Raw genomic sequence first — 14,103 nt, forward strand, 5'->3', positions numbered from 1 at the left:
ATCTCGCTTTTTAAAAAAGAGTTACATCATGAACATTTTCAAGTCTACTATAGCTGCAAATATAGTACTTGTAATGCCTGAACATTATCCGGTTGGGAGACTTCATCACAGTTCAATCAATGCTTTACACTACAGTGCATTTGGGCCGTTTCGAACTTGAGATGACACTATGAAAAACATTTTTGAATATTTGTGCATTTGAAAATGTAATATTTTTGTGCATATATATATATATATATACTTATTTACACATGTATTTTCTCCATTTGCACTATTTCATGGAAGCCAATGTTTCAGCGTGTGCATTCACGGGAATGAATGAAATGAAATTACAAAGGCCTGTAAGATCTTCGGAAAAAGAGAATCTTAGCTAGACCATAAGCCTAATACATTACTTAGTGAGATAAAGTTATGTGCAGCTTCCAGAAAAGTCACTGGGAATAAACAGCATTTCCTTTCAGGTCAAGCACTTTTTTCCCCTTAATGGAAGCTGTTGTTTGTATAATTATGTTGGTTTGAAGTTGGCAGAGCCCTCTGACCAGGGATGGGATGACTTCAGGCTGGCAGATGTGTTGACATCTCAGGTTTGGACACGTGCCTCTCATGGCCACATTAGCATCTGGTCAGCGTGCCCTGAGTGCGTGTTCTGCCGGCACCGCCTGCCTAGGGAGCGCACTGTCAGCCTGCGAGGCCCATGCCTGAGGCGGAGAGGGGTTTGGCAAGGCTGACAGAAAACAGAGCTGCTTTGGGGTCATCTTCCAAACCTCTGGAACTGTACTTTTTCATGTCTCTGATAAAGTGGGATGCGTCTGTGCTAAAGGGGCAGGTCGGAGGCTGTGCAGGGCACCTGGCAGCTGGGAGACAGATGTCCTTGGTAACACACACACGCACACCCCTTCCGCTTCAGTGGCCTCTTTGAAAGGAGGCAAATATAGCTGTTACTTTATTAGAAAAATGGAAGGATTAGCAATCTAGCTGGGGAACACAATGGTTTCCCTTCAAGCTGACTTTCCTTGAGCCTTCAGAGAGGCCAGTGAATAGCAGGAAAGATAGTGGAGATAGTTGAGTTATACCAAAATGTGGAATTCCAAAGATTAAGAAATCTCTGTACCCATGAATAACTTTTCTGCCCCTCGGAACTCCTGAGTCCTTTTAGCCAAGTACTCAGAAAAGGAGCTGCTTGCGTTTCTGTTTGAATTTCTCAACTCGGCTCTCATTCTGGTATTTATAGTGCATTTGGGGTTGGCACAGTTGTTGCTTCTTTGGAGAATATATAACTCTTGCTGATTCCTGTCCTTTCATTACCTTTCTATCTGCTGTGAACACTTCCTCCTGTGAACCTCCACGTTTTTAGGTGACAATGTGGCAGGTCTGCCAGTGACAGGGAGCTACCATATTAACTAGCATTCCCCGCCGCTTTGCATGGCTGTGCTTTTCTTCCGCACATGGTAACAGAGGACTCATTGTGGGTGTCAAACATTTGCTTATTTAAAGGAGCAATTAAAATGTGATATACTTTATGTGCCTAACATATTTGTGCAAACAGCAGCAAATACAAGCTTAGAGGTATAATTGGTTTGCAGGCTAATCCCATACCGAAGTAGTTTAGTGGATGCCATGATAAGAAGACGTAAAAGACAACCAAACCTGAAGCTACAATCAAGGAAAGGAAAGGCTCTGCTGATGCTCCACCTGGTTCTGTTACTTTCTTGACATGCCAGCTAGTATCTACCCCCGCAAGCCACCCCCGGGCACCGCACACCCATAGTCACGTAGGATGTGCCAGGCGTCGGGACAGAGTCCCCAGCATCTTCTCTGCCTCCAGTGGTTCCCCCCTTGCAACTTCCTGCAAAGTGTATTATTTCCAAGAATTACAAGGTCAGTGCACTTGGAAGAGCTCAGGCATGAAAGGAGAGTGAGGACATGGTTGTTATGTTACTTTTATTGCACATCATTCTAGACACTGCAGAACTCTGACAAATGCAATTCTCTATTTCCTTCCCCAGTTGAAACCGGGCTTTACGCATGTCATACTTTCCAGATGAATTAAATCTTCAAAAGAGCATGCTATGTCACAGAAGTAAGCATGACCTGTCATTGTAATTCTAAGTGTCATTTTTCTCCTCTTCTATTAGTCATTTCCTACTTTGGACTTAAACAAAAGCTCTGATGAATTTGGAACATTCAGTAGTATGAGAGATACATTTGAACTGATGTAAAATAAATCAGGCATGGCCACAGATTTCGTCTAATGTGGCTTTCACACGAAGTGTTATGCTTGGAAATTAAATTAATCTCCAACATCCTATAAGGCAGGAGGGAGCCAGCAGCAAGGGTGAGGGCTCTGGGGCAGTGATGATCCACCTCACCCTGATTTTGTGACCTTACAGTGTGTAACCTTAGACTGGATGGGTCCTGGGTGCAGTCAGTATGCCCATCTTTAAAATGGGACAAATAGATCTTCCGTTTACTGAAATACAGTGTTGTTACAAAGATACATTTGATTTGATTAATGCTTTTGCTACTTGGCAAAGAATTGCTTTCTATACCCTGGACTTGATATTTTAGCATTCTCCCTTGAGATTTTATTTTGAAGGTGGTCAGGCAAACACCAAACACCAGCAACTTCTAATAAACATATACTGTTACACTAAGCACTGCCATTTGTTTGTTTTTCCCAGGCCAAATAAAACTAGAAAGCCGAACATAACAGTTCACTCACGCTGCAAACTTTTAGACTGCAGCCTAGATTAAAAACAGCAACAATAACAACAAACAAAAAGGGCACAGTTTCCCCAGCTACAGAAATTTGTTTTATGGGCTCCAATAAATTCTTGGCACATAAAAAGTACAAGGCAATCTGCAGTCTTTGTTTGGCAGAGGCCAAAGGCTACCCATTTATGGGGATGGAGGACAGTGTTCCTTGAAAGAGATGGGTTCCCAGGTTTGAAAGAAAGGGAAGAAAGACTGAGAAGCCCACTGATGCTGGCTGCTCGGTGGGGTTTCTGCCTCAGTCTCTGTGAATCCCTCAGCTTTCATAAGTGTGTGTGGGGTGTCAATGGCAGCGTTTTGAATTGCACCCGGAGGTGAAGGCTGTCAGGCATGCACAGTGCCAGCCTGAAGCTCAGGGTCCATGTGAGGCCATGGCTGGCGGCACCGAGGATTTCTTTTTATTTCCAAGCATTTCGAGAGGTTTATAACCCAGGGTATTGAAATGCGCCAGTCAGTTGCTCTTCATGGGCATTTTTTCCTTTTTCATTAAAAAAGAGAGAAGAAATACCTTCATATTAAAAAAAAGGAAAACAAAAATGAAAAAAAGCCCAGACGACTTTTTCATTTAAAGATAATGCTGATGGAAACTTTACTTTCTGCATTTTCTTTCTTCTTTTTTAATTGAAAGGCTTGCCATGGTTGACCTGGTATAAATTTACAGCTCAGCCTACCAGCCCTGAAGTAAATCTGCATACATATTTTATTGGAAGTCACCTTTAAAATTGCTGAAATGGCGCTGTTTACCTTGCTAAGGAATGCTGCGAAGGGAGAAGAGAGGAGGAGTACCAGGGAGAGATGATGTGATTTATTTGGCCAATCACAGCGATGGATGGCCTGGTCGCAGAGCGTCTGGGATGCTGTCAATAGGCCAGGTCATCAGCAACAGCGCCCTGTGCTCCCAACCCAGACAGGACTCATGACACAAGGGTCAGAGGCCGGAGGGTTTATGGCGAGCACTGGCAGGACTGCAAGCCTTCCTATCAGGGTCCGACTTCTCCAACTCTATACAAATAACAGTGTTTCTGCCGCACTTTATTATTAGGGGGTGAATACATAGTTTTACAGCGAAACTTAACAGAAATCGAACTTATTTTAACTTTAAGATTCCACCTCACCTTTTCATTTAAATACAGTGGTTTAAACTACACGATTGCCTTTCTGAATTTGGTCATTTTCAAAGACTTGACAGAACTGTAAAGAGTTGAGCTGGGAGGCATTAGGGATGAAGGAGACATAATTGAGTAGGCTGGCATTATTCCATCGCTCCTCTCGCTTGATCCTCCCCAAATGGAAATTGATAAAATAACACTGGTTAGGTTTAAAGAGATAAGGCAGCCGTGACCTATAAATGGAATGAAGGAAATAAAAGGACATTCACCTAGAATTCTTAAGGGACACTGACCTTCAAACCGCAATTAAATTGTAATCAAACAGGAAGGGGAAACTTTGAGATGAGAAAATAAAACCGCATATAGGAAAGGACAGGTAATTTGACTTGAGAAATCGGGGTCTTCAGATTTACGGTTGCAAGGGAGTTGCCTTCCATATTAAACAGAAAATGTGTGCCTAAAGTTCTCAATCAGCCGCTGTAGAAAAGGGCTTTAAATTTCTGCATGCAGTTATCCTCCCCACTCCAAACCCACACTATTCTGGGAGGCTACACTGCATAGGCTTTGGAGCTGTACTACTCGTGTTTGAATCCTCGGCTTGACATTTCTTAGCTGTGTGACCTCAGGCAAGTTATAAGACCTGTCTGAGCCCCAGTTTCCTCTCTGTAAAATGGGTACAATAATGGCACCTACCCCATAGAGGTTTAGCAAAGATTAAACACATACAAGTTTAGAATAGTGAGAGCCTCAGGTGGCATTAGCTGAAATTATTGTTATTGTTATTTTTTGTTGTTATTTGAAAGCCCCAAATTCTTATAAAATATGCAAAGTAGTCTCCCAACTTTTTAAAAACAATAAGTGATTCTGTATGAAATCCAAGTTTTTGTTTGACTGTTTAGTTTTACATAATCAAGTATACCATATGAGTAACACACAGAAAAATGAGTAAAAATGAACACATTTGCTTGTTCCCTTCTTTCTGATGACCGACCCATCACACGGCCTGGGAATGGCAGGACTGACTAATTGCAGGTCGTGGTTTCTCTGGCCGGGCAGTTGGTTCCAGGGCAGTGGATTCTAATGTGTGCCCTTCATTCTCTACTAAGAGTTGTCAAGTTCAACCTGTGGGTATGTTAAGCACCTTAACAGAAAATGAGAATGAGTGAAATTGCTTTGAAGTAGGAATATCTTTTCAAATGTTTACTCCTTTAAGCAAAGTTGGTAATGCATGCCAAAACTAGAGGAAAAGAGTTTCACACAAAAAAAATTTCAGAAATGTATTCATTATTTAATTGACCCAAGTTTTACACTGATGTTCTGATTAGTAATTTTGCTTGTAAATTGCCTGATGGTGCTTTATTATCGTATGATTGCTCTGGATGAAGTGTCTAGTTCAGCGATTTTCAGCCGGTGTGCTGCAAGGATTTCTAAAACATGCGATACCTGACTACTTTAGTCTGGGGCACTGACCTCTTTCCCCTTAGATTGTTGAATAAAAAATGACAACAGCCAACACAATGGCCATCCTGGTGAATGAATTAAAATCCTACCTATTTTTGGGTCAGATTACCAAACAATGTAATATTTATTTAGGTGTGCCACAAGATGTTAGTAATTTGTTTCTGTGTGCCATGAGATGGAAAAGGTTGAAACCACAGGTCTAGGTTAATGTTAACTGTAACCTCAATACTATCTCCGGTCAGCAGTATAAAGGATGGAAAAATGAGTGTCTATTATATCTGTCTTGCAACATTTCAAAGTGAATAAAAAAATAAACACTTTTTTCTCTGTTTATAAAGTAAATCATTTTTTGTTATTTGTGGAGGTGACAAAGTATTTCATGGTTTTGGAAATAGCATTTATGTGATTCATTGTCTAAATCTTCACATTATGTGTCCAAGAAGGAATTTTGCTTGGATTTATTTCTGACTTACTTTTATGAACTTTTTGTTTATACTCACTTGGAATTTAGTTTAAAAAAGTAAAAGAATTTCATATTTATCTGGCTAATCATACGATTATAGAAGTTTAGAAACAAGGAAAAAATAATCTGTTTTAACTTCATGTGAAAGAGGTAAAATCTCATGTCCAGATAAGACATTTTCCTGGCTAAGGAAATTATAGGCTTTTAGATATCTGATGTCATTGGTAGACGAATTTTAGTGGCTTTTTAAAAAAAAAAAAACTACCCCTGAGGAGAACAAGGGTCCAACGATTTTTTAAATGTCTTTAAAATATATATTTATTTATTTATTTTTAGACAGAGGGGAAGGGTGGGAGAAAGGAGAGAAACTTCAATGCATGGTTGCCTCTCATGCACCCCCTACTGGGGACCCGGCCTGCAAACCCAGACATGTGCCCTGATTGGGAATTGAACCAGCAACTCTTTGGTTCTCAGGCCAGTGCTCAATCCACTGAGCCACACACCAGCCAGGGTTAGTGGCTCTTATTTTGATCTAATTAATTGACCCCAAGGATATTTTTTAACATAAACATTTCAGTCAGGATTATACCAATATTGAATAATTTGGTTCTAAAAGTTTTTTTTTCTGTCATGAAAACCATTAGGACAATTTAATTCCCTGATTAATTTTCTATAGAGTGCCTTTAATGGTTTTTCATATTTTTTCATTTTCATTTTTATTTTACTGAAATTATTTTCACTAGGATCAATTCTTTTCATTTAAATTTTATGTCAAGCATTAATTTTTGTCATTGATGAGTTATTTTTTTAAAGGATTATAGCTTTGGCCATAATGAGTTTTTTCTCTGATGGCCATTATTTTTACAAAGTGCAATTTTTATGGGTCAGTTTTCTCACTACTAAATTTTCTCAGGAATATTTTATTTTCTGACTAATTTTTACTTAATACATTTTATGCAATACAATTTTTGTACTTGTAAATTTTGGGTTCTAATAGTAGTATTAATCATTCCACTGGGAATGATTCATAATAAATTTTATAAAGGATTCACAATTTGTGTTTATTTCGTAGTTAATCCATGAGAAAAACAGTAAGGACTTTTATGGAGGATAGAAGGAGAGATGAAGAGAGAGAAAGAGAATGAGGCAGAGACAGAGAGAGAGAGGCTTTCTACCAAGGAGCCCACAGCCAGTCACTGGTGTGTTTGCCCCTATAAATCAGTTTGTGAGAAGAGAAACTCTAACTCTAGAAACACAGTACAACCTTTGTTATTGTATAAAAAGGGCTTCTAGTTTCAATAGAGTGTTTCTGTGCTATTGTGGGTGTTTTCATTTCTTTGGGAATAATGGCATTTGTTTGCAAAATGACTTGGGTTATTTGAAAGAGAGCAAATGTATAAGGGCAGAGACCATCCTGAAAGATAAGATTCTATCTTTTTGTATTCTGATATTACCATATATTGTTCCATAGTTATTGAATGAAAGATCAGACTGTGGACATGTGACTTTCTTGGAGTTCTAAGACTACACTAGCCAAGGGAGCTTGGGCAAGTCAATGAACCATTTAAGTTTACTTCTTCTTTGGAAATGCAGATAATACTTACATTGCTTACTTATTAGAGTTTTTAAGAGGATAAAGAGTCATAAGAAATATGAATTGTTTTGAAGCGTCTGCAGTGTTAGATCCATCATGTATGGAGGTTAATGCTCAAAACCACAAACACACCTGCCGTGAAGGGTTAAGCTGGTTTCCACTCTTCCTCTGGGTGTTTCCCTGTGCTCTTTGCTGAACAATGGCCAGAATTTTATATGTCAGTGTTACTGCATTATTTAGAATACTGATTTTAATTAAGGCACTTTGGGGCAAGCAAGGAACAGCAAAACAAATATTGAAATGCCATTCTAGACCCGAGCACTGGTCTAAGCAAAGGATGGAATGCTGTGCTAATGATGGCCTGGGGTAAAATAAGCCATCCTCCAGTTTTCCAAGAAGTCTGCCAGTAAATGTGGTTTTAAGCTCCATGTGGTCTGTGTTAGATGTGGAAAAGAAGATAGGGACACCCTAATGGGAACAGAGGGAGGTGATAGCCTTCGGAGACACCTATTTCAAGTGTCGCTGAACACTAAGACACCAGACTCCTACAGAGAGCAAGAAAAATAAACTCAGTGAGCTTTGAAAAGAACATGAAAAAAAAAACCCTCGAATCCAATTTAGAAAAAAAAAACAGGCTACAAAAACTTGGCTTCATTCCTTAATAATGAAAAAGTAAATGAATAATTGTTTTGTTCTGAGGCCGAGTTAGTCGTCAACGCCGATCAGTTCTATCTCTGAAACCTGCTTCATATCATCCACGGCTCTGTTTACCACCCCACTGCCCCAGTCTGGGCAAATCTGCCCCACACCCACCCCTGTGCCACCTCTTAACAACGGGGCAAGCTGGTGTGGAGAGGAGCATCTGGAGTGAAGGGATCTCTCTCTCTCTCCTCCCTCTTCTCTCTCTCTCTCTCTCCTTTCTCTCTCCTCTCCTCCTGCTCCTCCTCTCTCTCCCTCTAACACACACTCAACCTGTTTGCTTGGATGTTTCTGCTCCATAGCAGCCACATGGGTCTAACAGATTCCAAGAGTGGACTATAAGTGTGGGCCTAGGCTCAGCCAGCTGGAGCACAGCTGGGACACAGACTAAGCCAGCTGGATGGAGACAAAGACTGGATGGTGACAAAGACGGGACTGTACTGAGCCAATGGTACGGAACTTTTGGACCTTGCCCTTTTTACTGGGCTGGATGAAGACTGGACTGAATTTTTTCCATAGTGGGACAGGCAGAGATGAGCATCAGAGCTACACCTGGGCAGACTTTGTGTTTGCTCCAGCTTCAATAAATCTTACCATTAGGCCATAACCTCCCATGCATGGCTCCCTAGAATGCTTTCCTTGGACTCCGTGAAAGAGCTCCATTTCCACCATTAACACTTTGACAACCCCCACCTCTTACACACCCATTTTTCCTGCTTAAGATAATTCAGACAGAGAAACCTGCTTTGGGAAGGAAGCCTTGACTTTAATCACCTGAAGAATCTTCACCCTGGTAGGAAGATGCCAATCCTGTTGGTGAGATATCCGCTGTGTCCCCTGGTGTCTGAGTTGCCTGACGAGAATTTTCCTGCTATGTATGTTCTGCTCTCCCTCAACCACCTACAAATCGCCCATTCCCACTTCCAAAATCCAAGCCCCCATTCCCCCCTTCTTCTTTTTCCAAAATGTCATATATACCCAACGTTGCCTCATTGTCTCTGGAATTTTCATGTCTATGTGGATTCCCCATGCACATGTATTAATTAAAACTTTGTTTTTCTCCTGTTCATTTGTCTCCGTGAATTTCATTATTAGCACAACCTAGAAGAACTTAGAAGGTGAGAAGAAATGTATTAATATTTTTAACCCCCACAAGGGTGAGCTGCTCTAACAAAAAGATTAAAGAGCCCAATGGTTTAAGCAGGACCGATTGTCTTTCCCACACAACGTTCAGAGCTGAGTCACCCAGGGCTGAGCAGGGCAACTGCCATCTTTGGGTTCTAAATGGCTGCTACTATGGTTTCTACTGGCTAGCCAGTGGGAAAGGGACCAGGCCAGGGGAATTCGTACCCAGGTCTTGTGGTACAGGTGGCATAGATGGCACTTAATCCCTCTTACAATCTCATTGTCTAAAACTAAGTCACATGGCCACATCAGGCTGTCAAAAAGGCCAACAGAAATGCAGTGTTTAGCTGGTTGGCCACATGCTCAGCCAAAAACATGGGAATTCCCTTATTAAGAAATGGATTATTATGAACAGTAAACAGCCTTTGCCACAAAGGACTACCCTTCTACCTACCATTGCAACTGTATCTCCACTTTCCTCCCCTTCTGCGTACTTCATAGTCTGTTGCCACAAGGCTACTCACCATAACCCAAACCTGCTGGCGTATGCCAGTACCCTGGCATGTGCACACCCTTCTTCCACTCACCTGGTGGGCTCCGACGCACTGTGGAAGGACCGCTTGAAAGAGTCCTTCCTTTTAGAACTTTTTCTGATGCCTTCATTCCCTTGGAAAATTTAATCACTATATTTATCTTCCCTTGGGCTTTATATATAACTTTATTACAGAACTTTAATTATTTATGGCTCCAGCTTCTCTCTAGGCTGGAATCTCCTCAAGATCAGGGATTTATTTTATTCCTACTTTGAATCCCTAAAATTTAGTATTTGTCCGGCTCATATTTAGTCTAGGTATGATGAATGGCTGAAGTTTACCTAGAAGTAGAACAGTCAAGCCAGTGTTTCCATGTTAATTGCTACAGGGTTTAAGATGGCTCAACACTGAATTTTTCCATCATTGGTGGTAAACTGATAGAACAAGTATATGGGAGAAAGAGTAAAGAGAAAGAAAATTGGAGTCATTCATGGATTCATTTAGAATGCCAACTATCTTTTACTCACAGAGCCTTACACAATCAACAGTTAATCTTTTCATTTGTTGATGAAGAAGTTGAGGTCTAGAAAAGCAAAAAACTTATTCATATTCACCCAAGTCTTCAAAGTACAGCAAGCCTTGTACTGAGGTCTTCATACTTCCTTTGTACAACTACTGTCATATACCTTATTCTAAACAATAATTTTATGTGGGATGGCGAATTCCAAAATATTTAACAGGATGATAGTGAGGTTAGGTGGGCTTATTTTAAACATTTTGCAAATCTTGAGGAAGTTAGTAAGACTCTAAAAATCATAATTGGACAGACTACTGCTAGAAAAGGAGAGAAAAGGGAGTGAGCAGTATGTAGCTTATATTGTATAGCAAAACAGTAGCTTAGTCCAAACATTACAGTGTTGTGGCCTAGTAAAAAGTGAAATTTATGCCCTTTTTCTTTTTACTTATGACTCTTTTCATTAATGTATTTTAAGGGGTAATTACTGGGAAATATAAATTTTAAGTCTTGTGCTTCAAAAATGCACAGTGTCAGCATTGGAGGCAGCATGGAACTTTTCAATCCATGAATTCAGATTTTACTTCAGTTCCTTGAAGGTAGCAAGTTGAATCACTCGGGTCTCATTGACCAAACGCAGAACCCTATTTGTGGTTCTCTGGAATTCAGTGTTTCACTCGGAAGTCCTCTGTGATCACTCTCTCTTGCTGCAATTTAAATAGCATTGGCTTGAGCCCCTATCCGGCTTTCTGAGAATGGTCCAACAGCTTCCTTGGGGGTCCTGTGAATTCCTGAGGGCTCATGATCTCTTGGTTCCTCATAGCTCTTGGTGTCTGCTGCTGGGGATTCTCAACTGTGTTAGAGCCTCGCCGCCCACAGCAGCTGTCTGCCCTGCTTCATGCTAAGCCACAAGTGGAACTTGGCTCTTTTTGGTTTTCCCCTAGGCTCTCCTTACAAGGCATTTGTATGCATATCGGTCTTTACTGAAGTTCGACTCTCTATGAAGGGAGCAACACATTGTGGAATACAAAGTCACTCAGACGTCACTCATCCCTGTTCCTCAGAGCCCTTTGTCCCTCCCACCACAGGTGACCACTATTCTCCACAGGCTCCCACTTCCTGCCATGTTGGCAACATGCTCTTCACTCGGGTTTCCTACATTGTCTGGAAGGTTGGTTTCTTTCCCATTATTATGCAGAGCCATTGAGTACCTATCCTCTGCAGCCCTGGGTCTCCCTTGGGAGGCCCAGAGCCTCAGTGATGTGTTTAGAGAAAGACTTCTGTCTTTTATCATCAAGAACAACCGACAGAGTTTTTGAGAGTTGAGTGTCTCCTTTATCCCTTCCTCCTAAGCCTCTGTCGTGGTTTTGGAATTTAACCTTCTATTGATGGGAACTGTGCTACTTACCTCCTTAGAAACAGCTAAAATCAGATCAGTTTCAGTTTTCATAAAACAATTTCCCAGACCACTACACATGATTTAAGAGCTAATCAAGAAGACAAAGTATGTAAACAATTATTAGAACAGAATGACTAATAGTTATAAATACCAAACTTATCCAGGACAAGCAAGTTTTAGTAAGCAAAGTTTATGGTGTCTAGAACTTAACTCATATAAAAACACTGAACTCTTTAATAGGAAAATGACACTAGAATGGAAAGATTGGTATAATAAAGGTGAGAATATGAACACCCTCATGCTCACTCTTTTGCTGTTTAGCCCATAAAGAGTTTTAAGTCTCTAACAACTGAAGGAGCTCAAAAGTAGAATGATCACCTATTATGATTCTTGAATGATTTGTTTTCTGTTGGCCATTCTCCACTTCTCCCTCCCAGGCCCTGCCCGCCCCCCCCCCCCCCCGACCCCATCGGATCTATTCTTCATTATGCTGTGCTGTGTTAGGCCTAGGGGGCTGAGCCCTGGTGATATCACCTCGGCTCCCCTGCCTCCTGGCCTCCAGGTGGGTTTGGCCAGTGGAAGTCCCAGCAAGGGTCTGGGGGACATCAGGAGAAGGAGGCCAAGACAAGCTTTTGCAACTCCTTCCCCACTCTGGACGCATTTTCTGGAAGTGGCTGTGTTACTACATGGCTACAGTGACAGCCTGGTCCCTCCTCTGTGGTTTCAGTTCTCCTGGGCGTGGTCACACTCCTGCGGCTCACAGGCCTGGGGGAGATAACAACCCCCTGTAGGTGTTTGTCATGGGTGCCTCATCTTCCCTGTTTCCCCAACCCTGCCTGTGCCTCTCTGCGTAGTAGTATCTTCGTCAGTCTCACATCTTACTTGAGGTCTGTTTTCTGTTAAAGCAGTCAGTAGAGATTCTGAATAAAAAACACATGGCGGTGGAGGTATCTTCTAATGGAATAGGATCAGAGAGTCCAAATGCTGTCTGTGGATTGGTTGGAGCTAAGCTTGACAAAGTTTTCACTGGTCTAGTGTGAAATTTTAAAAAGAAGGGCAATATAGATTTTCAAAGAGTCGAACTTGTTCAACTTTGAGGACTGTGTTGTTTTCATTACACATCTTCCTACTCTCTGTGGTTAAAATGATGCTTCTTGTACACCGTCAATATGTGTTCCTAAATGTACTTACTTGGCAAAGCAGAAAGTTACCAGTGAGTGCCTTGAATTCATTTGAAAATATACCATAACTGTCTGTAAAATCCAAAAGTTGAGGGGCCACTGGACTCTAAACCATTTATGGTATTTATGAGCCAAATCTCCCAGAAACACATGTACGGGTTGCTGATTCTGCAGTATTTCATGAATGCAGCTACCTGGGAAAGTTCGCCTAAGAACTCACTGCCCCGGTGGTCATCGTTCCAAGGTGTCCCTGGCGTGGGAGGTGGCTCTTTCCATAGCAGGTCAGTGCTTCTTCCTCAAAGACTGGGACTGAGACAAGGTGCTCCCAGGGAAGCGCCCTGTAGGGTAGGGCTTGTAGCTGAGTTTCCCACTAATCTGGGGGCGTGAAAGGGGCAGAGTCACCCTTATTTTTCCTGGAGAGTGAGTCTCCAGTGCCCTAGGAACTAGGCTGCTCTGGGACACTTGCCACCTGAAGATAATTTCTTCATATGATCAGAATTGACAAGAATGGTTATTCTCAATTAAGCGATTCTCACTAATTATTAAAATAGCCTTACCTTTCATTCATCAGTATGATTAACTCTATTTCCTTAAACTCTAATGCAGCTTTTTTTTTCTACCCCTATGATTGCATTATTGGGCTCTCTGTCATTTCGTGTCCTGACTTCTCAAGTTTTTATACTTACCCTCAAACACAGACTGTGTTTTCTAGACCTGCCACTGCCTTTAATTGTCTAGTAACCTTGACCAAGTCCTTTAACCCCTCTCAGATACTCAGTTTTCTCATCTTAGAAGATGATGATGGGGTTGGTCAAAAAGATTGTTAAGTTTTCTCTCAATTCTGTGTGATCTAAGTCTCCATTGTTTCCCAGTTCTGAGTTCATTCAGGAGTTCAGTACCAGTTCAAACCCATAAATTAATTGCGGGGATTTTAACTCATTTTTGCGGGCCTTTTAATGCCTGTGCATGTGCCACTCTGAAATTTAACTTGGCAGATGAACAGCGTATCTGACTGAAGTCCTTGTCAAAAGGATGGCTCTTCCTGAAGGCCCTTGTTCATTGTTTCCAGCCGACCCGCCTCCTGGTTCTTCACCCCTTTAAACCTTGTTTCTGATTGTAGAACCAAAGGTTTTAGCTTAAAACCTCTCAGTATGGACTCTACCCGCCTGGGCCTCCCTGCCTGTCATTCGGATCAATCCTGTTTGATGCATGTTTCGTTCACTCTGTGTCCTTTGATAGTTTTTGTCTGGTAG

Source organism: Sturnira hondurensis, unplaced genomic scaffold (genome assembly GCF_014824575.4).
Source record: "Sturnira hondurensis isolate 20B ecotype Veracruz unplaced genomic scaffold, ASM1482457v3 Scaffold0005279, whole genome shotgun sequence".
In the NCBI taxonomy this organism is placed as follows: domain Eukaryota; kingdom Metazoa; phylum Chordata; class Mammalia; order Chiroptera; family Phyllostomidae; genus Sturnira; species Sturnira hondurensis.